The sequence below is a fragment of the Dermacentor albipictus genome, chromosome 2 (assembly GCF_038994185.2).
Source record: "Dermacentor albipictus isolate Rhodes 1998 colony chromosome 2, USDA_Dalb.pri_finalv2, whole genome shotgun sequence".
NCBI lineage: Eukaryota > Metazoa > Arthropoda > Arachnida > Ixodida > Ixodidae > Dermacentor > Dermacentor albipictus.
Genome location: NC_091822.1, coordinates 37,085,114 through 37,109,959, shown reverse-complemented (window position 1 = coordinate 37,109,959; position 24,846 = coordinate 37,085,114). Strand labels below are relative to the sequence as shown.

Genomic DNA, 24,846 nt, shown 5'->3' with positions numbered 1-24,846 from the left:
AATGATAAATCAATGCAGCTAAAAGTACGCGAACTCGGTGAAAAATGAGTTGGCGCACCTGAATTTAAAAGACAGATGTTATTAGTTAAAATATTATCTTCGATAAGTTGTACTCTTTGGTCATTCTAATCGCTACCCAAAGAGTGCAGTGAGCATTAAAATCTCCAACTAAATGAGAAGGCTCCAGCAGCTGGTGAAATAAATCTTCCAAATCTCGAGTTGTGACATGGCTATGGGGAGGAATGCACAATGAACAGATGGTGACAGTCTTAAATGAAAACACAGTGACAGCTACTGCCTCGTACGGAGTATTTAATAAAACGTTCCGTGTGGTAATGCCGCTTTGGAGGATAATTGCGACACCTCCTGATAAACGACTGGAGTGCTCGCAGTCTTTTCTTACGACAGCAAAACCTTTAGGAAAATGTGTATGTTTGGGTCCTAGGTTTGTTTCTTGGAGGCAGAATGCTACCGGTGATAACTTATTTATGATGTCTTTGATGTCACCTAGATTGTGCATTAGGCCTGTGCAATTCCAATGAATTATGAAAGCCATCGTATTGGAATTGAAAAAAAATGACTTATGTGCGTGAGATTACAAATTGTAGGTGACATGTGTTTAAAAGCTCATTACTCTTATGAAGGGCGGTAACCGTTCATGTTACCTTACCCTTTCTCAGCGAAGGTATGATTTGCTTCTTCAGTGAGCGCTCCAAGGAGCCCGGGTCTATTGGCTTCAATGACGCCGGGGTTTTCGGGTCGACGTCCATCGCCTTTTCCGAGGCACTGGATGATCGAGAGTCAGGCGCCGAAACGCGCGTCTCGGGCCGTGGGGTACGCTTCAACTTCGGGCCCTGCGGCACTGTTATCTGCGGGCCCGTCTTCGTTGCTGACGGAGCAGCGCTGGCTGCGTCCACCAAGGGGGTGGTTGGGGTCTCTACAGGTGTACCGGACGTGGACCCTGTATATTTTTGAGACCAGTGTTGCGCTGTCCCCTGCCGCGTCACACTGGCATAGCTTACTTGAGGTGAGTGCACTAGCCTTTTCCTCGCTTCATAGAATTAAATCTTTTCCTTTACAGTTATTGCAATTACTTCTTTTTCTCTTTTTCAGCAAGGGCAGCTCCGCGAGTAAGCTGGATGATCCCCCTTGCAAGTGACACATTGTGCGGGAGCATTGCAGTTGTCAGATGGATGGTCGTTGGCACTATACTTCGCGCATGTTGCCTTTCCTCTGCATGATTGTGATGCATGTCCCACCCTCTGGCACTTGAAGCACCGCCTCGGGTTCGGTATGTATGGTCAGACATTGATTTTCAGGTAGCCTGCGTCGAGTGAGCTTGGCACAGTACTGGAACCTAATATGGGTATCACGTATTTTGTGGGGATCTGTTGGTCGTTTCGTTGAAGTGTTATCCTTTGTACCTTCATTACATTTTGTTCCTGGAATCCCTCAAGGATTTAACCTCAGTTCTTCGTCACTGAGGTTCGAAAAATCTTTTTCTGATATTACTCCTCTGGTGGTATTGAGCGAGCGATGTGGGGAAATTGTGACATTAATGTCACCGATACTTGTCAATTCACTGGCTTTTCTATTTGTTCTTTCTTTGTTAGTTCGAGAAGGAGGTCTCCGCTTGCCATCTTTGATGCTCTGTAGCCTGATCCAATCGTGTTTGATGGGCATTTCGATACTAAGAAAGGCGATAGTTTTCTCATAGTTGGGTTGCCTTCACTATGAAGGACATGGAACTTTGAAAAGCTGTCATGATTTGGTTTCAATATGAACTGAAAGGTTGCTTCGGTGCGCCCTCGTTCTTGAGTACGATAAAGGAGGCGGGGGGAAGCGTTTGCCATTAAACATTGGAAAATTCGGGGCGATAGTAGCCATCCACCACCGAGCCCAATAGGGGACGCTACTAGGTTGGGAATGATACCTGCAGACGCCAGCCATGCATCGCCGCTATAACTTAATATATATATACCCAAGACTGCATATATTACACACGGTTAACACTTGCCGTTAGGAAATACGGAATAAGAAGTGAAGAGAAGACAGGAAAGATGGAAAAGTGGGAGAGAAAGACGAAGATTTGAGAGGAGGACAAGAAAACGCGACTGCCGATTTCCTCCAGGTGGGTCAGTCTTGGAGGTGCCGTCTATGTGAAGCCGAGGCTGAAGAGGTGTGTTGCGTCCGCCGGGGGGCCTTAAAAATCCGAACACCCAGCATCGGCTCAACCCCCAGGATCCCTCTTTCCCCAGACATGGCTAAGCCACGCACGGCTACACGCGGGAGGGCCCAACCCTCGTGTCCTCAGGTACGTGGTGTCGCAACACACCAAACGCCTGCTTACGCAGACGCCCCTGCGGGGGACACTAAGTGTAAGGAAACATACTATTACAACATTACCAAATCAAGTGAAAGCAATTGCTGACAAGGATATCAATGCAAACAATGAACACAAATGATGAATGCACTAAAACCTACAAAAGCAAACTGTGCCTAAATTTGCAGGAGTGTGATCCTCTTTTTTCTAAGGCCAGGGAGAAATTTTCCTAGAAATACAAGTCAGATTCAAAGCTTCAACCAGTCCTGATGAAGCTATGATTTATATTTGGTATATTTAAAATGATTCTGTAACTTATAGCTCATGTCCAACGTTAGACCTTCAATGTAATAGGCGGCACCTGGAAAAGCCTAGTTTTCAGGAAAGAACATTCAAATACTTAATACACCGAGAATGCGCGCTATTTCACTATTGGTAAATCGGCTGTTTTTGCCAACAGCTATTTCATAGCTCATGAGCCACAATAGTAAAATGTAAAAGCAACTTGTTATACATTATTATATAAGCTTCCTGTTCTGTTGTCAGTTGCCACTTCTGAAAGACAAATTCCTTGTCGGTGGGTCAATTGCTCACGAAAAGAGAGAGACTACGACAAGCACGATCCATTGACGTATCGGACGTTTGTCATTTATGCTGGGCAAAGGAAGCTGTCACGCAATAAAGCTCAAGCATATCCCGCCATCCTTCGCTTGGAAACTTCATTGGACAATGCTCTTGCTAATCTGGCAGCACAATTTTGGCGAATTGCATTTTTCATCAGATTGATTATTCATCTTCAGAGAACGACCAGGTAGTATTGTTTGCAAACTAACATAGTGTGTGCGTTATACAAAGCACAAATTGTCGCAGTGAATTTGGTGACTGAGAAAACTAGTTTAAAAAGTTTCTAGGCGATTTTAGACAGAAAAGCAAAATAATTAACTATGAACTTCTAGAACGTTCACTACAAGTCGAATGGAATTGTACTTCTTCCGCCCGGAAACGCGGTAATTGGAACTTGTGCTTACACAAGTTCCTGTTCAACCAGACCAGGCGACATATAATAAAAAAATGGCTTACCTATAGACCTCAGTGATTAATGGAAGGTGCGAAAGCACTCCACCTAACAGCCGTATAACGACTGCAACAACATACACTTTATATGTACGAAATGTACCAGGAAGGGAGCGATCTACAGTCAACGCTAAAGCTTCTGATCGACTAAATTTCTAAAACAGGCAAATTCCAAAACTGAGATTGCCTACTTTTCCAGAGCTTTGGGGGCTGCGGTGCAACCTTTGATTGTGAGTTAATGAACACAGGCCGCTGTCATTTCTGTTTGTACCTTACATCAGTAACTCGTAATTCTGATTCTGTGATTTGCACAACGACGCTCAACTCCTGCATCAGTCATACTGAATAGCGAAAGACCAACCTAAAAGATATTTTTATGTTTCGGAGTAAACTTACTATATACCGCGTGAGAAATGTAACAGTGCCACACTAATGGTGCGCGACCGGCGGAATCTATTTTCGAATGGCGCCAAATCTGCGTACCGTAGTCTGTTTGTGTCTGCCTCTCCTCCTAGCTATTTTCATAGGTTTATTACGAAGCTTTATTGAATAGTACGGCCTCAAATGCACAGTAAATTAGATTTGAGGCGTTTGCTAGTTGTTGCTACAAATATATATTGTCAGCGGGCTGCTGTAGTGTGTGCACATTACGTGCCTGTTTGGTTGATGTTCGCCTAAATTTACGTGCGTATTTCTCGGTGTTATTTTGCCCCAGCGCGCAAAACGTACATGCCAAATAAGCAATCATCAAAATTTTGCATGAGCTGCTCACCTGTGTACACTTGTTATCAAACCGCACAATTTTTTGCCATGCTCTCACCTGCCACAAAAAAGACAGGGTTGCCAAAGCCGAGTTCTGCTGCTCCTCCGTGAGCAGTGAACGACCCAGAGGAAAAAGAACCCCATGAAGAGGCTTCGGGAATGAAGAAAAGAAAGTAAGAAATTGCACGCAGTCTACTGGAGTGTTTTAATGCGTTTGGTGCACGTGTAAACGAAACTATGCATTTTACTCAATATATACTTTCGCATGTCTAAGACCTCCAGCTTATATTTTTGAGACCTACATTCCGGATTACGATAAAGATCTAGACAATAAAACGCAACACTAAATGGCATATCTAACAATGGGAATCAAAAATATTCAAAAATCATGTTCTATTGGCAAACAAGCAAATTAGGATACAGAAGTTGTTATCTAGCAACTAGTCTGGACATTATGCTTATTGGATGACGCTGTAACAAACTTATTCTTACAAGTTGCGTGTGAAGCAAGTAACGCGTAGAATATCTATGCCAATTTATTGGAGATCCTGTATATAGTTTCTCAGCAAAGGTGTATTGAAATCGGAAACTTCATGTTATATTTGATTGATCAACACACAATATATTCAAGGTTCAACTACAAAAAGAAAGGGATTGAATCCCGGCCATGGCGGCCGCATTTCGATGGGGGCGAAATGCGAAAACACCCGTGTATTTAGATTTAGGTGCAGGTTAAAGAACTCCAGATGGTCCAAATTTCCACAGTCCTCCACTACGGCGTGCCTCATAATCAGAAACTGGTTTTGTCACGTAAAACCCCACAATTTTTAACTACAAGAAAGCTAATAAATAATAAACTGAAGGGCATCCCCATTCATCGCGTGATATTCTCAGAACAATTGATGCCATAGTTTATACTGACACGTGTACTTATCTTTATCGGGCAACCACGTTTCGCCGCTTAACAACTGTAATCGCAGAGCGAGGGATGCGCCTGCATGTATCCGACGTTTCTGGAAAGTTATCGACGCTTCTATCCGCGTGTCTGTTGTCGCTGAACCTTCTGTTATCAGATTTCATCGCGTGACACGAATGGTGTAGAACTTTGTGGAAGACACGCCGGTCCCATCAGTTAATCTGGAACATTCGACGACTGATCTATAAAAGCCGACGCGCTTGACCCGCTGATCAGATTTCCGACGATCGCCGACCGTGCTCGCCGCTATCGTTGTGCTATAAGTGTAGCCTGTTTTTGTGGGCACAGGTTCGCCCAATAAAAGCTGGTTTTGTATTCCACCGTATTCTTGCTTTCTTCACCGTCACTACCCCGTGACATCTGGTGGAAGTGCTTTTCGTTCATGTACCGGACGCCCCCGACAAGCCGTGATCCAAGCCCGGAGCACAAAGGGAACACCAACGTACTCCCGGAGCATCGAGCAAGCCGCCGTCTTCAACAGCTGCCCCCGGAGCACGGACTTCTACCTGAGAAGACCAAGAAGATCGTCGACAAGGCAACCCCAATGGCAGCCCCAGCGTCCCCCATCGTGCTGCAGCAGCCCAGGGAACCTCCGACGTTCCGCGGATCAACATTCGAGGATCCGGAAACCTGGCTCGAAACGAATGAGAGGGTCGCTAAGTTTAACAGTTGGGACAGCGACGACAAGCTGCGGCATGTCTATTTCGCATTGGAAGACGCCGCCAGGACGTGGTTCGAGAATCGGGAAGCCACCTTAACGACGTGGGACCTTTTCCGAAGCGGCTTCTTGCACACGTTTACAAGCGTCGTGCGAAAAGAGCGAGCCCAAGCTCTACTAGAAACCGGAGTGCAGCTGCCAAACGAGACGATCGCAATCTTCACGGAGGAGATGGCCCGTCTTTTCCGGCACGCCGACCCGGAAATGTCGGAGGAGAAAAAAGTTCGCTTCCTGATGCGCGGCGTCAAGCAAGACCTTTTCTCCGGACTTATTCGTAACCCACCGAAGACTGTGGCTGAGTTTTCTGCAGAGGCATCGACGATCGAGAAAACTCTGGAGATGCGCACCCGGCAATATAACCGCCAGGGGCACACGCCGCAGTATGCCATCCAAGGACTAGGTTCGGACGACCTTCAAGAGACCATCAGGGCCATTGTGCGCGAAGAACTGCGCAAGGTCCCTCCGTCGTCGCAGCCTCAAGTGGCCTCGATCGCTGACATCGTCAAAGATGAGGTTCAGCGGTTGCTTGGAGTTCCGGAGGTGCAACCTCAATTACCGCAACCCCAGCCAGAAGCGATGACCTACGCCGCCGTCGCACGCCGTCAAGGACCCCCTCCGCGACCGCGCCAGGGCCCTGTCACGCCGCAGTTCCGTCGTCCGCCGCCGCCACCGCCAGCACGACCACCCGTCGCCCAGCGCACCTCCGCGAGGAAGACGGACATTTGGCGCGCTCCTGACCACCGCCCGCTCCGCTACCACTGCGGAGAAGAGGGTCATGTCTACCGACGATGTCCCTACCGGGAGATGGGACTGCGAGGGTTCGCCGTGAATGCGCCGCGTCCACAGCTTTGCGAGCGCCCACGTGACATCGCCGATTACCTCGCGGCTACTCAGTGGAGCCCTCGACGGCCGTCCCGTTCGCCGTCACCAGGCCGCTACCTGTCGCCGCAGCGCCGACCATACACCGGCCCAGCCCGGGGCCGCTCTGCGAGCCCATATCCGGAAAACTAAAAGCAGCGACCGATGGAGGTGCGGTTGCTGTTCGTCGAACTGACGAAGATCCTCCGCCGCCGACGAAGACGACGAAGAAACCATCTCGACGACATAATGACGACACGCCGCCGTTCAGACGAAGTCAGGAAGCCAAGACTACACCGACGAAAGACGGCTTGACGACGCGACGTTCCAGCTTCAGTTCAACACGACGCAGCCGCGATCCAACGCCGAGACCTAACTCTAACGCCAGACAAAGAACCACCGACCTCGACGTGCTTCTCGACGGCCACGCAGTCACCGCCTTAGTAGACACAGGAGCCGATTACTCCGTCATGAGTGGATCCATAGCCGCCCAGTTGAGGAAAGTTAAGACTGCATGGGAAGGCCCTCAAATACGCACCGCTGGAGGACACCTGATTACGCCGACTGGGATCTGCACGGCAAGAATTACCGTTCATGACCGGACTTACCCTGCCACCTTCGTTGTCCTCCAACAGTGTTCACGAGACGTCATTCTCGGCATGGACTTCCTGAGTCAACATGACGCAGTCATCGACCTGAAGTCGAAGTCGATAACGCTGTCAGAAGATCAAGCGATACCGCCGGAGAGCTGTCGTAGTCACCACGCCTTGAGTGTGCTCGAAGATTAAGTGAGCATCCCGCCGCGCGCCAGCAATATCATTTCCGTCGGCACTGAAACACCCGCTGACATAGAAGGCGTCATCGAGGGCGACCAACATCTAGTGCTGGACCGTGAAATTTGCGTCGCAAGAGGGATCGCTCGACTCCACGGAGGGCAGGTGGAAGTTATGCTCAGCAACTTCAGCCAAGAGTTCAAGCACATCAACAAGGTCACGACAATCGCATACATCGAGGAAATTGTGGAAACCAGCAATGCCTTTGTCCTCTCGGATTCAGCCGCATCTACCCCGATGAGCATTGTCCCCGAACCAGACTTCGGCGTGAATCCAAGTCTTCCTATGAGTAAGCAGCAACAGATCAGAAGTCTTCTCCGACGATACAAAGACTGCTTTTCGACGTCATCGAGGATTCGGCAAACACCAGTTGCAAAGCATCGCATAATAACCGAAGAGAGCGCTCGACCACTCCGCCAGAGCCCTTACCGAGTTTCGACGTGAGAACGTGAAGCTATTAGGCAACAAGTCGACAAAATGCTGCGCGACGACATCATCCAGCCGTCGAAAGGCCCGTGGGCCTCTCCTGTAGTCCTGGTAAAGAAAAAGGACGGAACCCTACGCTTCTGCGTCGACTATCGTCGACTGAACAAGATCACGAAGAAGGATGTGTACCCCCTTCCACGGATAGACGACGCATTGGATCGGCTCTGCAACGCTAAATACTTCTCATCGATGGACCTCAAGTCTGGCTACTGGCAAATAGAAATCGACGACAGAGATCGCGAAAAGACTGCCTTCATCACGCCAGACGGCCTCTACGAGTTCAAGGTCATGCCATTCGGACTGTGATCGGCGCCTGCACCGTTTCAGCGCGTCATGGACACGGTGTTAGCCGGACTGAAGTGGCAGACGTGCCTTGTTTACCTGGATGACGTCGTTGTCTTCGCCGGAAATTTCGACGATCACCTTAGGCGGCTTGCGACAGTGTTAGAAGCCATCAAGTCATCAGGACTCACTCTGAAGGCGGGAAAGTACCGCTTCGCTTACGATGAGCTTTTGTTCCTAGGCCACGTGATCAGCAAATCAGGAGTACGCCCCGACCCACAGAAGACAGCTGCCATCGCAAAGTTCCCGCAGCCAACCGACAAGAAGGCAGTGCGCAGATTCCTTGGCATGTGTGCCTACTATAGGCGCTTTGTCAAGGACTTCTCACGCATCGCGGAGCCGCTAACACATCTAACCAAATGTGATGTCGCGTTCAAGATGGAAACGCCGCAGGCCAAGGCATTTCAAGAACTCAAACGACGCATGCAGTCGCCGCCGGTACTTGCACACTTCGACGAGGACGCCGATACCGAAATCCACACTGACGCCAGTAGCCTAGGCCTCGGTGGCGTCCTAGTCCAGAGGAAAGAAGGACTTGAAAGGGTGATATCGTATGCTAGCCGGTCGCTGTCAAAAGCGGAAAGCAACGATTCTACGACTGAAAAGGAATGCCTCGCCATCATTTGGGCTATAGCTAAATTCCGCCCTTACCTCTATGGCAGGCCATTCAAAGTCGTCAGTGACCATCATGCATTGTGTTGGCTAGCTAACTTAAAGGACCCTTCAGGACGGCTGGCGCGGTGGAGCCTCAGACTACAAGAATATGACGTCACGGAAATATACAAGTCTGGAAGAAAACACTGCGACGCCAACTGTTTATCGCGCTCCCCCATCGATCCCCCGCCGCAAGACGACGAGGACGACGACGCCTTCCTTGGGATAATAAGCGCGGAAGACTTCACTAAACAGCAACGGGCAGACCCGGAGCTAAAATGTCTCGTCGAGTATTTGGAAGGGAACACCGACGTTGTCCCTAGGGCACTTAAGCGCGGGTTGTCATTCACGCTACAAAACAACCTGCTCGTGAAGAAGAACTTCTCACCAGTCCGCGCCAGCTACCTTCTTGTTGTACCGTCAGCGCTGCGTCCAGAAATACTGCACGCCCTACACGACGATCCAACCACTGGGCACCTCGGATTCTCCCGGACGCTGTCGAGAATACAGGAAAGGTATTACTGGCCGCGTCTGACCACCGACGTCGCCCGTTACGTCAAGACATGCCGAGACTGTCAACGACGCAAAACACCACCGACAAGGCCAGCAGGATTACTACAGCCGATCGAACCTCCTCGCCGACCATTCCAGCAGATTGGGATGGATTTGTTGGGGCCATTTCCGATATCAACATCCGGGAATAAGTGGATCGTCGTGGCGACGGACTATCTCACCCGCTTTGCTGAAACTAAAGCTCTACCAAAAGGCAGCGCAGCCGAAGTGGCGAAATTTTTCGTCGAGAACATCCTGCTGCGACATGGTGCCCCAGAAGTCCTCATCACCGACAGAGGAACGGCTTTTACAGCAAAGCTCACCCAAGCCATTCTGCAGTACAGCCAGACAAGCCACAGGAGGACAACTGCCTACCATCCGCAGACGAATGGTCTCACGGAGCGCCTGAACAAGACCCTCGCCGACATGCTAGCAATGTACGTCGACGTCGAACACAAGACGTGGGACGCGGTCCTGCCGTACGTAACCTTTGCGTACAACACGGCGGTGCAAGAAACAACACAGATCACGCCGTTCAAGCTGGTCTACGACAGGAACCCGACGACGACGCTTGACGCCATGCTGCCGCACGTAACTGACGAAGAGAATGTTGACGTCGCTAGCTATCTCCAGCGCGCCGAAGAAGCCCGACAGCTCGCCCGCCTACGGATCAAGACCCAGCAGCGTACCGACAGCCGACACTACAACCTCCGACGACGCTTCGTCGAGTACCAGCCCGGCGACCGTGTTTGGGTATGGACCCCGATACGCCGGCGAGGACTCAGTGAGAAGCTGCTGCGACGCTATTTCGGACCCTACAAGGTCATCCGACGTATTGGCGCACTAGACTATGAGGTCGTGCCAGACGGCATTTCGCACTCACAGCGGCGCCGCGCACGATCTGAAGTGGTCCACGTGGTGCGCCTTAAACCATTTTACGAACACTGATGAACTTCTTTAGTTTGTTGTTTTCTTTGATACGAGTGCTTTTCTTTGTTACTTCCGTTTGTTTGCAGCATCGGGTCGATGCTTTTTAAGAGGGGGGTAATGACACGTGTACTTATCTTTATCGGGCAACCACGTTTCGCCGCTTAACAACTGCAATCGCAGAGCGAGGGACGCGCCTGCATGTATCCGACGTTTCTGGAAAGTTATCGACGCTTCTATCCGCGTGTCTGTTGTCGCTGAACCTTCTGTTATCAGATTTCATCGCGTGACACGAATGGTGTAGAACTTTGTGGAAGACACGCGGGTCCCATCAGTTAATCTGGAATATTCGACGACTGATCTATAAAAGCCGACGCGCTTGACCCGCTGATCAGATTTCCGACGATCGCCGACCGTGTTCGCCGCTATCGTTGTGCTATAAGTGTAGCCTGTTTTTGTGGGCACAGGTTCGCCCAATAAAAGCTAGTTTTGTAGTCCACCGTATTCTTGCTTTCTTCACCGTCACTACCCCGTGACAATACATTTAAATGCACTTGCCGTGGTTGCTTAGTGGCTGTGGTGTTGTGCTGCTAAGCATGAGATCGGGGGATCAAATCCCGGCCACGGCGACCGCATATCAATTTGGGAGAAATGCGAAAACACCCGTGCACTTAGATTTAGGTGCATGGTGAACCGCCTGGGCAAAGAAGCCCAGGTGGTTGAAATTATTCTTCAGTCGCCCACTACGGCGTACCTCATAATCAGATCGTGGTTATGGCACGTAAAACCCCACAATTTCTTTTAGCTTAAACATTGAAATTCTAAAACAAAGAAGAGCTATTTAACCTCCCCCCTCCCCACACATACTCAGTGAATTAGGAGATCTAACGTTTGAAATCAAGACATGGTCAATGACAGACTTAGTAGTGCAGGTCTCAGGACTAGTTTTCCACAAGTGGGGTTGATTAACGCTTGCCAAAGCTGATTTGACGAACGCATCTGCGTTTGGCGCACATCGGTGACGCAGCTACCACAGCCAGGAATACAAACCGTGACATAAAGCTCACTGTAAGAAGGCTATAGTCACTGATATACATTTGGTTAGTGCAGGTCGCTACGTAAGGAATAAATCTATGATTCAACGTTTTTTTTTATACTTACGTAGATAGTGTATGCAAATGATTACAAGTGTACCACGCAAAAATATTGAAACAAACCTATTGGCCGAACACGTGATCACCACGTCATAGTGCGCGATAGGGTTTAGCACTCCCTCTCTGCAGGCAGAGTTACTTCAAGGCGGCCAATGAAGTGCCCATCAATTAAAGACTACCGAGAACCAGGCACACAGGGCCGATACACTGGGCAGCATATATCACATCTTGGGCACATACTGCAAGGAAAATAGCGAAAGGAATTGCTTCTCGGAGAATTCGCGTCCGAAGGCTGGAGGCGTGATGCAATGATTCTCTTAATTTATAGTGTTGCTCCATGCTTTCATATCCTTGATGCCCGTAAAATGATTTTATTTCTTGAACCTGCGTTGAGAATGTTTTGGCTTGTGCTTCCCTAACAGAGAAGCCTGCTGACCTCAAAACTCCCTGTATTGATTCATGTGTCGGGCTGCCTTGCGCAGCAAATACAAACTTGCTGACAGCTCTTGTATTATTATCAAGTTCACGAAACACTGCACTCTTGCAGTCTCTTGCTTAACGTAACTGTATCGGTTCAGCAAGGTACAACCTCTGACCTAAGGAACAAGTAGCTTTTCAGCAAGAATCATCCTGCTTTAATGCTGTCTGTATTGCTGGCTTGGACGGTAGCGAAAATTAATCGTGCAAAGACTGAGAAAAAAGTACTCGCGCTATGGAAAAACAAACTGGACCAAGAATTAGACCCCAGTTCCACTGAACGTGCACATAGAATTGGAAAACTGAGTGAAAACAAAAAAAAACGACCAATTGCTATTAAAGTAATGTACTTCAAAACTATAGATAGTATCTTGGCCTTGTGGCTGAAAGCTAAAATACTCAGGCTACGCCATCAGAGAAGACTTTGCTGCCCCCACTCGACAAGCTCATGCGAAATTGTTGCAGTTCGTTTGGCCGAAAAACTGCGCTCTCAAACTCAAACTTGATAAAGTACATGTGGGAAACCAATGTTACTTCTATGACGCCTCTTCAGGTGGCGTTAAAGAATTTCTGAATTCAAGAGTAGCCTTCTCTAACACTGCCAAAACACGGCACGTAACAATGGTAAACGGCAAATGATGTAATTCTAATCTTCCTGTGAATTTTCCACGCAGCCGAACTACATCGTTCATGCACTTTAAGATCGTTTTCACCGACATTCGTAGCATAACACGCAAGCGTGCTCAAATTATCAGCTTCGTCGACGACACCAATACCGACATTGTCATACTAACCGAAACGTGGTTGAACCAGGTGATGCAGCTCACGAGGTTCTCCCCACATAGAAAAACTTCACCTTGTATCGCCGTTACAAGAGTGGTGTATTGCAGGAGGGGTCCTCATTGCTGTAAGAAGCACATGATCATCTTCACTTATTTTCCATGATGATTACCTTCAGCTTTCATTTGTCTGCGTACATACCTCATCGTCGAAATTGGTCTTTGGCATCCGCTATCGGCCCCCCGACAGGCAACAGTCCTTTTGTGATAACCTTTACAACGGCCTAAATAGATTTCAAACACAGTTTCCAAACGCAGCAATCTACCTCTTCGGTGACTAATTATCCTGACATCAACTGGACTTTGCTCTCAGTGCCGAACAGTTGACCGTCTAGCGAAGTGCAACAATTCATCGACCTAAAACAAGACTTCAATCTGCAGCAAGTCGTAACACATCCTACTGGAGGCGAAAATATCCTGCACCTTTTATTACCATCCTGTCCTGATGATTTTAACAAAATTAATACGTTACCACGTATCACTCACCCTCAATGTCCTGCATATCTGTATTTCACTCTCAACCAAAAAGTGATCGCCTATGAATAAAGTAATTGTTGACTACAGGAGAGGAAACTGACTATATTAACTACGAACTTGCAATTTTTCTCGACAGTTCAGAACACTTGTATCAGACTCGAACCGTAAATAGTAACTTGGAGCTATTCAAGAACACGCTTTCAAACTTAAAAAATGAATTCATTCCAACAATAGTTCTTAAATCCGTGAACAACAACCGCTGGTTTTTTAAACGTCTCAAATTTTTATTCAACAGAAAAAAGCGTGTATATACAATGGCTTTATGCAGCAAAAATCTACAAACGTGGAAAAAATACCGGCTGAGTGTTACCGCCTATCTTAATGCAATAAAGGATGCAAAAGAAAAGCTATGCTCATCTGATCTTCTTCAATCAAGCCCTAACAAATTCTGGCGAAAACTGTCCAGTAAATCACGCACCAAAACCATATATCTTGTTAACACCGCCGGTGAGTCAAATACAAGGGAACAATGTGCTACTGCCCTCAGTAATTATTTTTCATTGGTGTTTCGTAGCTTGAGAAGCTTTTCCGTTGAACCCCGCCCCCCCCCCCGAACTTCCCTTTCAACGAATTGCTTAATATAACTGTCACCGTTCAGAGTATATATAACATAATTAATGGATTCAAACAATCTTCGTCTGCTGGGTGCAAACAAATTAACGGTAAGCTTCTCAGAAATACTTTTCTACATCAGCCAGAATGTTGAACCTAATATTTACGCAATCATTAAACTCAGGTGACGTTCTCGACGACTCGAGAAAATCGGAAATAATCCCTATTTTAAAAGCAGGTGACCACGCCAACGTTAGTAATTACCACCTGATTTCCCTGACACGCATTTCGTCCAAATTACTGGAAGACATAATAATGTCCAGTTTAATTACTCACCTAGAATCAATTAATTTCTTTTCCCTCAACCAGCACGTGTTTAGAAAGTTTTTACCGTGCGAAAGTGAACTCGCCAAGTTCACTCATGACCTTTTACAAAACATGGAGCTTCACATACAACTAGACGCCGTATTTTGAGATTTCTCGAAGGCATTTGATCGCGTAATTCATCGTCTATGACTTAGTACACTCTCTACCACGTAACCTAATCCCATGGATCGAACACGGTCTCAATGGACGCAAGCAATTTACTTCTCTTACTAACAATCACTCGCCACTAACGAACGTCAATTCAGGAGTACTCCAGGGCGATGGATTATCCCCTTTGTTATATTTGATATGTGTTAACGACCTACCGGCTAATGTTACTACAAAACTACGGCCGTCTACTGATGAGTCTGTCACTTACAATCTAATTAACTCGTGTCACGACTCCTTGCAATTACAACTTGACTTACATTGACTTACTTACTTGACCTAAACTCATTAGCGACTGGTGCAATAAATGCCGTATGCCGCTGAATCTCCCAAAGTGCAAATCAATATCATTTATTCGGAAGTACACCCTCATTACCAACACCTACGCAATCAATAACGCCTCTATTGAAGCCACAACAGCATATAGATACCTCGGAATACATATGACATCATCGCTAATATGCGAAAGCCACATAGAAATTATTTGTTCGAATGCTTTGCGAACGCTGGGCTATTTACGTCGTAATCTGAGCACTGCATCCGAATTTAAAAAAACGGGCGTAGCTAACGTTGGTACGCCCGAAACTAGAATATGCGTCATCGATTTAAAATCTGTCACAGGCATATATGAACGCGTCTTTGGAATTGATCCAGAACCGGTCCGGTCGCTTCACACCTCAAATCACTCGTCTTGCGTCACTGTTACGTCACTCAAGCAATCACTTGGTCTGTCACGGTTCGCATCACGCCTTGTCATATTTCGCCTTTACCTGCTCTACTTCTTTTTCTATCACCCGAAGTAACGCAAACTGCCACTAAAACCACAACATAAAGTGCCATCTCAACTCAGCCATACGAATGCAATAGAACGTGTTAACGGCCACATGGCATATATGAACTCATCTTTTTTTCCCCATTGCAATAGTGTTGCTCAATTCCCTTCCAGAACACATAGTGGCATACACCGAACGTGAAGAATTCTGCGAAAATTAAGAATGCATTACGCAGTCACAGACGACCACTGTTCCCTACACTAACACGTCTTAAACATCTGCCTGCTCTGACTTTTTGTCTTTTTTACTACTATTTTCCTATATATGTTATTGAATTAGCAATTGTATTTTTTCCCTCACTGACAGTATTTCTGCTGTATTTTTAAAACTTTTGTTCATATGATTGAGGTCACAAGTATTTATGCCCCCCCCCCTATTTAATGCCTCTGGGTGTTTAAACAGAAATACATGAAATTAATAAAGGTCTCAATCTCACCTAGTTGGTGTGGCAACCTTCTTGAAATCCACGTCGCGACAAAGAGAACACTGGAGAAGTAAACACTGTGTATCCAAGGCACCAAAGCAGTGACAATGCAATCTGTGCGTGTTTGTGTTTGCTGCTCGCTTTCCCCGTCTTTAGCGCTCTTTATTTCGAATGTCACACTGCCTGATATTTCTATTCCCAGAGCGCTGTCTCCTTGCTACCCCTTTACGGTTTCACAACGATGGCCTGGTGGATAACGCTGTCTAAAGGGCAGACGGCGATATGCCGAATCAGAATTTAATTTTTTTTTATTTGTTATTTGTCCCATTGGTTGTTTCAGCCTACAAACATGTTACCAATTCCTCTAAAGTACCAGTTGTGGTGTTTAGCGCTGTGTCCTGTTGTTACTCACTCCATCACTGTCTGTATGCGCTGCCATCCCTTTAGGACCCTTTACGGGCATGAGTTTTTGTTTTTGTTTGCCAATAATGGGCATACCCACTGTGGGGGATTGGCCAGAAATCTGTTAGTGGTAGTACGGGCACTATTCGCGTACTAATTCGTCGAACGCATCTGGGTGTGGCGCGGGTGGAAAGCAAACACAGCTTTCGATGCTCCTTGCTAACGGCAGGAGTCAAGTTGAAAAGTACTATAGCATTATTATGTGGGTTATATGGTACCGTTACGATGCGGGTTCGCCGAGATGTAGTGAAGAGAAAAGCGAATGTTTAAGTATAAAGGGTGTCCCACATACCATGTGCCAAGAATTTAAATAAATGTTAAATGAATGACGGAGCGTTTACGCGGTCGTATTTTGCTGCTCTCAAGCGTGCGTACAAACAAGTCCACATGTCAATATTGTGTTCGGTAATATCGTTTTAAGGTTACATACTACTGTGTTGCATGAATATTCCTTTTATTGTACCAATGCTTTTTTTTGCTGCCGAACTTCTTGCGCAAATATTATCGTACTTCCCTCTTACACAGTGCCATCTTGAAGACGGGTAAGGTATTTGTAAATCAATAAATAAACATATACATAAATAAATGAGAAAAGACATAAATAAGTAAACAAATGAGCCGAAATGTTTAGAATGGCTTGCTCAAATTTTCCATGGACGTCGTCGACGGCTGATTGTCTTCATCTTTCTCGCTCAGTCAGCTACTTCAATTGCCCCGGGGCGTTATCTTCGGAAACGACAAGCATAAGGGATATGGAACCAGGAAAGAAACAGACACGTTGTCAGCGGGTCCCATATGTCGATTCCGGGGTCGCACTACTTCACTTGGAGTAAAAGGACGCATGAAAGCCAGGAGGCAGCGCTGTCATGCAGAAACGCCTGTGGTCAGCGACGCTACACTGGGCGAAGCGATGAAACCAAAAGTGTCCTATACGTCAGGTCCAAGTTTCACACGAAATTTGTCTGACATATTTTATTATGATTTCATTGTTGTGGATGTGGTCCACTAACGTCCACTCAACGCGATATCGCAGTTACTCTCGAGCCTTTCTCTCGAATATTTCTTCTCAATTTGGCATTAGTTTGCCGCGCATTGAGCGAAATAAACAGAAGTGTCGTTGTGTCAACGACGCCGATCTAAAATTCTGTGGTTATTTCGTTGTCTTTTTTTTAAGACGGATAATTGCGCTTGAAGAAAAAATGGACAGAAAAAAAAGAAAAGAAACAAGAATAAAGTTCAAGCGCAATCAGACCCGCAAGACTTTCTGCACAAATAGATTTTCTTTGCAGAAAAATGGGGTCTAGCCACAGCCCACGGGAGCGTACGCACGATTATTTACCACTAGCTTTATTTCACACCAAGGCCACAGCGATAATTACCCTAAATAAGAGATGCGCCCTCGATATTTCTGGTTGTATTGTAAATAAACATCATGCCTTCCTGTGAAAACTTTGTTTTCTTCTTCTTGTGCGCAAGCATAGATTGCTTACATCATGTAGCAGTGTGTTGAAAGTTAGCATTTTTCGCTATGGCGATATTTTCACTTTCTACACGCCTTCTTTTAAATATCTCCACACCGTTCCTCATTTTCGCAGTCATGCAGGAAATTAAGATATAGTGCAAGCGCCAGTACTTGTCGAGCAAGCTATACCAATGACACACTGGGGTTATTACGCATGTTGGTTCACCGTCCGTGGTCGCTTCGTGGCTTCGGCATTGCGCTGCTAAGCACGTGGTCGCGGGATCAAATCCAGCCCTTGGCGGCCGCATTTTCATGGGGGTGAAATGAAAAAAAAAGAAGGCCCACATACCATGAATTAGGTGCACCTTAAAGAACACCATGTGGTCATATTTAAAGTGGAGTCCCCAGTTACAGCATGTATCATAATCAGGTCAAGGTTTTGGAACATAAAATGTCACAATCGAATTTTATTGTTGCCTCTTCCTTTGTGCAATAGTTCAACCCACCCTAGAGGATCGGTCCTGAATCGGGCAGTAGGAGGCATCAAAAATATTTTTTAAAAGTATGACTTCGAAGGCAAGAATTTGTAAACGTTAAGTTCACCGTCAACGCTTACATATACGCAATGAATAATACCTAACCACCTCTGAAAGAACAATCATTATACGAGAGACGAAAGAAATTACTATGTGATCCCTTCATGTGTCACTCAGGAAACTTATAATGACCTTCACCATTTCAACAGAAACGCCAAGTTCAGGCAAAGAATAAAAGATAAGGTCCAACAAAAGTAATTTCTTTATGAAAAAGAAAATGAAAGTGTAAATGTCAACTCCAAACGTGCAATAAATGAATAAGAAGAAGTAGAAGAAGAGTATGGGCCTTCCGCAAGATCAACCTTGCCAGTTTGAAAACAACGCAACGGTACAGCGCAACCTCCCAACTCAGAGCCCATCGCATCTTCTAGACCGGCGTCAAGAGCCTGGCGACGTCGCGCAGGCAGCATCAGTGGACTCGCAGGCCGCTGCGCGAAGTGTTAGCCGTCTGACCATTGTGCGGCTTTCCTCGCCCGAGGTGGATCGTGTGCCTTCAACGCAGGGTTCTCAGCACTTGAAACTTCTCGTAGCCACCATCGGCAGCGTATTCCTCGTTTCCCTGGTGCTAATCATAGTGATGCCGCGTGGTCGCCAGCGATTATCATTTCTCTTTCACTGGCGGGATGATGGTGCCACGCTTACGGATACTGCAGAGACATCACCGCAAGTTGAAGGGCGACCGTCAAGGAAACTCAGCACTACACAGTCTGCAGTTGGCAAAGCATCCGTTAGTTGGCAACATCGGCGTGCTTCCCAAAGCAGCTATGAAAGCGACGAAGGGGCTAGCGAGCACGTGGCAACGCTTTTGCAAAATACAACCACATCACTTGCGTAATGCTACATGGTCTTGTTCCAGAGCACAGCCCTTAGGCGCTCTTTCCTGCCGCGAACGTCGGCGTCCTCGTAACCAAGCGAAGGAGCGCAGCAAACGGTTGAAAGAGCCAACGCGGAGAAAAGACGGCGATAACGAAGAGAGCGCGAGGAGAAAAGCGGAGGAGGCGGGCACGGCGAAAATGTGAGAAAAGTAGGGCCGCGCACTGCGGGCTTTGCGGTGGCGATGGCTGCGAGAAGCGGCCAGAGTAGTGCGTCAATTACGGAACCTAGTTCCGCACGAGCGATTTTGCAAGCGTATTGTTTGCGGAGGATAGGACACAACGCTCGTGTATTAATTTTGTTGCCCATGACCTTAGTTATTTCTTGCGCTGCTTCTCACGCCTTCTAAGATGGCCCAAATACCTAAATGCAGCCGCCGTTTTAAAGTGTTGTGGTATTTGTTTCGTTATCGTCCGCTCAATTCGTATGTCAGCCTTGCAGCGAATATTTTATTTTATTTGTTTTATCATCGATTTGATCGTTGCTTTGCTGGCTGTGGCGTAGTAGTTAAAATGCTTGGCTTGAATAAGTGGGCTTGTATGTTCCATCTCAGCTTTCTGGACCGTTTTTTTTTACTTCATAATCACAACCGTTTTCAGCAAAATGTTGCTAAATAATTGCACTAGCTATCGTCATCAAACCGCATGAAAGGGGCCGCCCTCCCCTCCGCTGGTAATTTGAGCGACATCAATAGGAAAACCACAAAAAGGTCAAGCCACACAAACGCATTGCGAACGTATTAATTGAAAGCAAAGAACTAAATAAATAAATATTTTCTGTGGTGCAGAGAAAGAACCTAAGGGAGGGGGGGTTCAAAGTCTATAGTTGCAGGACTGCCATGAATAGGAGGCCTCTGACATAGATATCTTGATTTAAAAGTTTGCTCCGTATACTAAAATTGCCGCTAAAACTGTCCGGTGAATATAACATAAAGTCGCCATTTTAGAATAATACAATATAGGCAAACATGGCATAAGGGGGCTGCACGCACATGTCACGTTTTTTCTAGCGTGCATGTAGGTGAGAACTATAGGAATAAACATTTATATAAGCAACCGAGTGTGCAGTATTTTGGCCTTATTCACCTAATTAAAAGCAATATATGATATCATCTGAAACCTTGCGGCTCCTTTCAGAGAGAGAGAAGAATACAGGAAGGCAGGGATGTTAACCAGTCAATAGTCTGGTTGGCTACCCTACACTGGGGGGAAGGGAGAAGGGGAAGAGAAAGAAGGGATAGAGAAGGTGTAGGTACGTGTACGAACAGCACTTCAGTTAAAGTCGCTCGAGCAAACCAGAAGTTCTGAGAAAACACAAAAGTGCCTTCACTGCCTTCTGAGCCGTTTATCGGTCGGGATGGGGCTCTAATATTGTCTGTTCACTCAGAGGACGATCGTCTAGTTTCCTCAATGTGTCGGACAAATACAGTCTTTGTGCTTGAAATTGAGAACAATGGCACAATATGTGGTAAATGTTCTCCTCGGATGCGCAAACATCACATGCAGGACTATCAGCCATTCCAATTAGTGCTGAGTAGGCATTCGTGAAGGCCACTCCAAGCCATAAGCGACACAGAAGAGACGCTTCACGCCGGTGCACACCGGCTGGAGGTCTGAGTTGAAGTGATGGGTTTAGTCGGTGCAGTCTTGTGCGCCTTGTATGTACGGTATTCCACTCTAAATCTAGATCGGTATTCCAACAACAAGTCTCGCCAACATTGTTGACGAGATTTTAACAGTACAAATAAAGGACGGCTCAAAACAACACGGGCCACCTGACTTTCCTACCACAAAGACGCATTCGATCCACGTTTTGCGCGCAAAATTTCTAGTTTTCAGGGCTCGTTATGAGAGAGCAAAGTTGTGCGACACCATTTGCCTAAATTTCTTAACACTGCAATATGACATTTTCATAACTTTTACACAGGCACGGTACTACATTGCGCGTCCTCATCTCAGTGAAGGCTCCACGCGGCGTTGATTTATCCGACAACCGCGTGAAAAAGGAGGTGGCTCGTACCGATCCGCTTGAATGAGCCCAGCTGATCTAATATTTCAGCATTTCTACCGTTGTTTCGTTTCTGTGTTATTCACTTGCTTAGCCCTAAATCTCACCGTGATGTTTAGTAAATAACTTTTACTAGCTTGATTCACTTACACGCTCGCGAACGTACGTACTCAGTCAAACCGAAGCACCTGCAGCTGTAATATTGGCTTTATTGGATCGTATATAAATAAATGAAAAAATACTTCAATTTTGTGAGACAATCTGAAGCCTGTTTGTGTCGGTGTGTCGGCGTATTTGAAAATGCAGCGTATTGTCGCCGCGAGTGCTGAGCATGATTTTTTCATCATGCTCACAGAACCTACGCTTGGTGCCGCAAATTGCGGCCGATTTTTTTGTAAAGCTTTTGTTTGATATAGTGCGTTCTACGAAAGGCATTGTGGGAACATATGCGTGAACTTCGAAGTCGCTAAATGGTCCCCAATTTTTCTGTTCCGTCGCTAAATATGTCGCTGACCGTTAATCAGAAAATTTATCGCTACGTGGACCAAAAGGTCGCCAAATATAGTGAAAAAAAAGTCGCTAAGATGGCAACATTGTTGACGAGTGACTGTGTAAGATACTAGTTTGGGCACTATTATATGCGTACAATTTGTTTAATAATCCGAAGTTTTCCTTCTGCAGTTGGTCGACTCGTCCGGGAGCATCCAATAGTCCAGCAAAAATGGCTTTGGCATCAGCAAACGCCAAGCGTCGTTCCGTTGCCTTGTAGTCTCTGCGCAGTCCCAGAGCAGATGTAGTATGTTTGTGTTCTCGTTGTGCGTGATCGTATATTGCTGTGGGTACAAATTGCCACCGCCATAAATATTTGGAAACAGTGATTGGCGCGTTCAACCCACCGATTTGCATCCAGTGGAGCAACACGGTCTTTAAACACGCAATTCCTGCAGAGATGACGTAGAAGTTATATGGAATGCGTCCACGGAGCATGCGTCTTTATTAGCGCATCCAAATGCGCGAGAAGTCGTCACTGTCTCTTGGCGATATGGTTAGTGCTGTGTCGCATGAGTCAACGCTCACTCTACCCAATGAGTGGGCAGAGATACTGATATTCGGTTGTGATGATTTCGCAAGCACTTGTGTGCAGCTATTTCGAACGCGTGAGGAGAGTGCCGTGTTTTGTACCAAGTGTCGCATTATTTTCAAGTTTACACTTTGAAACAGGCGCATCCTGTATAGGGAGAATTGTGCGAATAATAGCGATAGGACAAGGGCCGGCAAACGAGATAGTTTGCTATCAAGTTCGGCTGATACAGACATAGAATGGCCTTTGCTGCCCTCTAGGCCCACAACCATGCCAGCGGGTCCTAGTGGTCCGCTGCGCCATGAAGCCAAGAATTATAGAGTCAATGAAACCGGTGACACTACGGGCAAGCAAGGAGATGGACACAATGAGAAGGAGAGTGTACAGAAAATGCTGAAGCACCTGGTAGAGTCAATGGGCGAAATTGTCAGTGGTCTCGAGAATCCAGCCGCTAAAAGTGCTCTGCAGATGCTCGCCGTGCAGGATCCTCTTATCGCAGCTCTTTACATGCTCTAATGCGTTTGCTTGGCGATTGTGCTGATCTCGCAGATCACACCTGCTTCGTCCCTCTAGCGCATTTATCGTCATGTTCACTTGAATTGGTGACTACAGACTTGATACGGAACCTTATCGTGGCTTCATGGATGAGATTTCTGAATGCTTCTCATCAGAATGGTGAACTGGCTTTCACCGTTGCGCATCCATCCCTCTTTCTTTGCCATCATCCTTCCTCATCAGACCTTTATTTCCCCGTTCCCCTTCCCCCATTGAAGCGTAGCAGGCTAGAGCACGTGAGCTCAGGCTGACCTCTCTGCCTTCTTTCAAATAAATTCTCTCTCTCTCTCTATCTGCATACTTAGCAGAACCCGATGACGATGGAACTGTCCATCGCTTTTCTTCCTTACATGGTAATCTTTAACCTACACCCTTTGCACGGCTCAAGGGTGTGTTTGCATTTTTTCCCCATCGAAACGTGGCTGCCGTTAAGGGGCTTCATCCCGCGACATCATGAGTAGCACCGGAACCGCACAGCCGCTAAGTAAACGCAAATAAATGTGTTTCTCCGGCTGTGAAAGAGGCCCGCGAATACACGGAAGATTGCAGTGTGCTTTTCTTCTCTCTTCCTCCTCTGGGTTCATCTTGGTGTTTTCGTTCGCTCTCTGCTCTTTCTAAGCCGCTGCACTGTTTCCTGCTTCGGTATTCTGGGACTAAAGATGCTAGATGTCAATACTATGAACCGAATTTATTTTCAGACAGACAGTAGCGGTTACACTGAGTATATATTAAACAAGGAAAGCGAGCTGACAGTAACCAATGCGGCTGAGCAAATGCCTCGGAGCAGTCCGTCACTCCGATCGGGCACTTTACGAGATCGTTTCGTTGTCTCTCAAGTCTCATACCACCATTGAAACCTCTCGGCATAAACTAAGCAAGAAAAACAAGTTCATATTAACAAATGTGGCTGGGGAAAGGCCTCAAAGCAGTCCGGCGCTTTCATCGGGCACTTGACGAGATCAGTCCGTTGCCTCTGAAGTGTTAGACCACACTGGAGCCTCACAGTGCATAATAAACAAGGAAAACTAGTTGACATTATTGAATATGGCTGAGCAAAGACATCGGAGCAGTCCGTCGCTCCGATCGGGAACTTGACGAGATCGGTCCTTTGTCTCTCAAGTCTCAGACCGCACTGGAACCTCTCAGTATATACTAAACAAGGGAAACTAGTTCATATTAACGAATGCGGCTGAGCAAGGGCCTCGGATCAGTCCGTTGCTCCGATGGGGCATTTGACGGGATCGGTCCATTGTCTCTGAAGTCTCAGACCACACTGCCCTCTCAGTCACGCACATTCTCACACCCGGCCACGGGACCATATTTCCGGGCTGTGTAACTCACACCGGCAGTGGCCGCCGCTTCTGGAGAAGACTCCCTTCTTCAGATGCCGCTGTAGCGGCGCGCTGCGTGATTTATGGTGCTCGCAGGAAGCAAAGCGCGAGAACCACTCCCTTTTTCGCCAAAGCGCACCCGGCCACCACCTTCCCAAAACACGCGTCTTCAGGAAGCGGCTCGGGTGTGAGCCCACCGCACAGCATTGCCAGACAACAGCTACACAAACACCGAGAGAACCCCAGAGAAGACGGTCAAGCAAGGATTTCATCCAAACAAAAAGAATGCATACATGAGTTAAAAAATGCGAACATTCACAACGACCGTACAGTTGCCTTGCGACTTGACGCTCTTGGCATATTGCGTGCATTTCCGGGGTTCTTTCATGCTCGGAAAAGCACTTTTATGTAGCACGTATTAAGCAAACGAAAGCGGCAGTTCATGTTGCAAAACAATTCCCTCATTGACACGGTTAAACGAATTATAATACTTGAGCAGTTGATTAATTGATTAGGACTAATAATGTTATCAGGCGTAATGAAAAAAAAACAATCTCAGTATCTCGAAGCGAAGGTGAACATCACCTTTGTTGTGTCGAGCTACGCGGAATTTGCTTATTCTTA

At 46.8% G+C, this 24,846-nt stretch overlaps 1 protein-coding gene across 2 annotated transcripts in view; it reads right to left on the bottom strand.

The window, feature by feature from the left end:
• Nucleotides 1-13,602, bottom strand: part of LOC139055371 (chorion class B protein B.L1-like) — a 50,957-nt gene extending 37,355 nt beyond the window's left edge. The window contains exons 1-2 of one of the 2 annotated variants that reach the window (XM_070532806.1): nt 13,118-13,147; nt 12,931-13,041 (exon numbers count right to left, since the gene is read on the bottom strand). The gene's annotated coding sequence lies outside the window, so the exon portion shown is untranslated. Of the gene's footprint in view, nt 1-12,930; nt 13,042-13,117; nt 13,148-13,461 lie in introns of those variants that run through there. The other variant, XM_070532805.1, reaches the window with a different exon arrangement.
• Nucleotides 13,603-24,846: the final 11,244 nt, after the last annotated feature.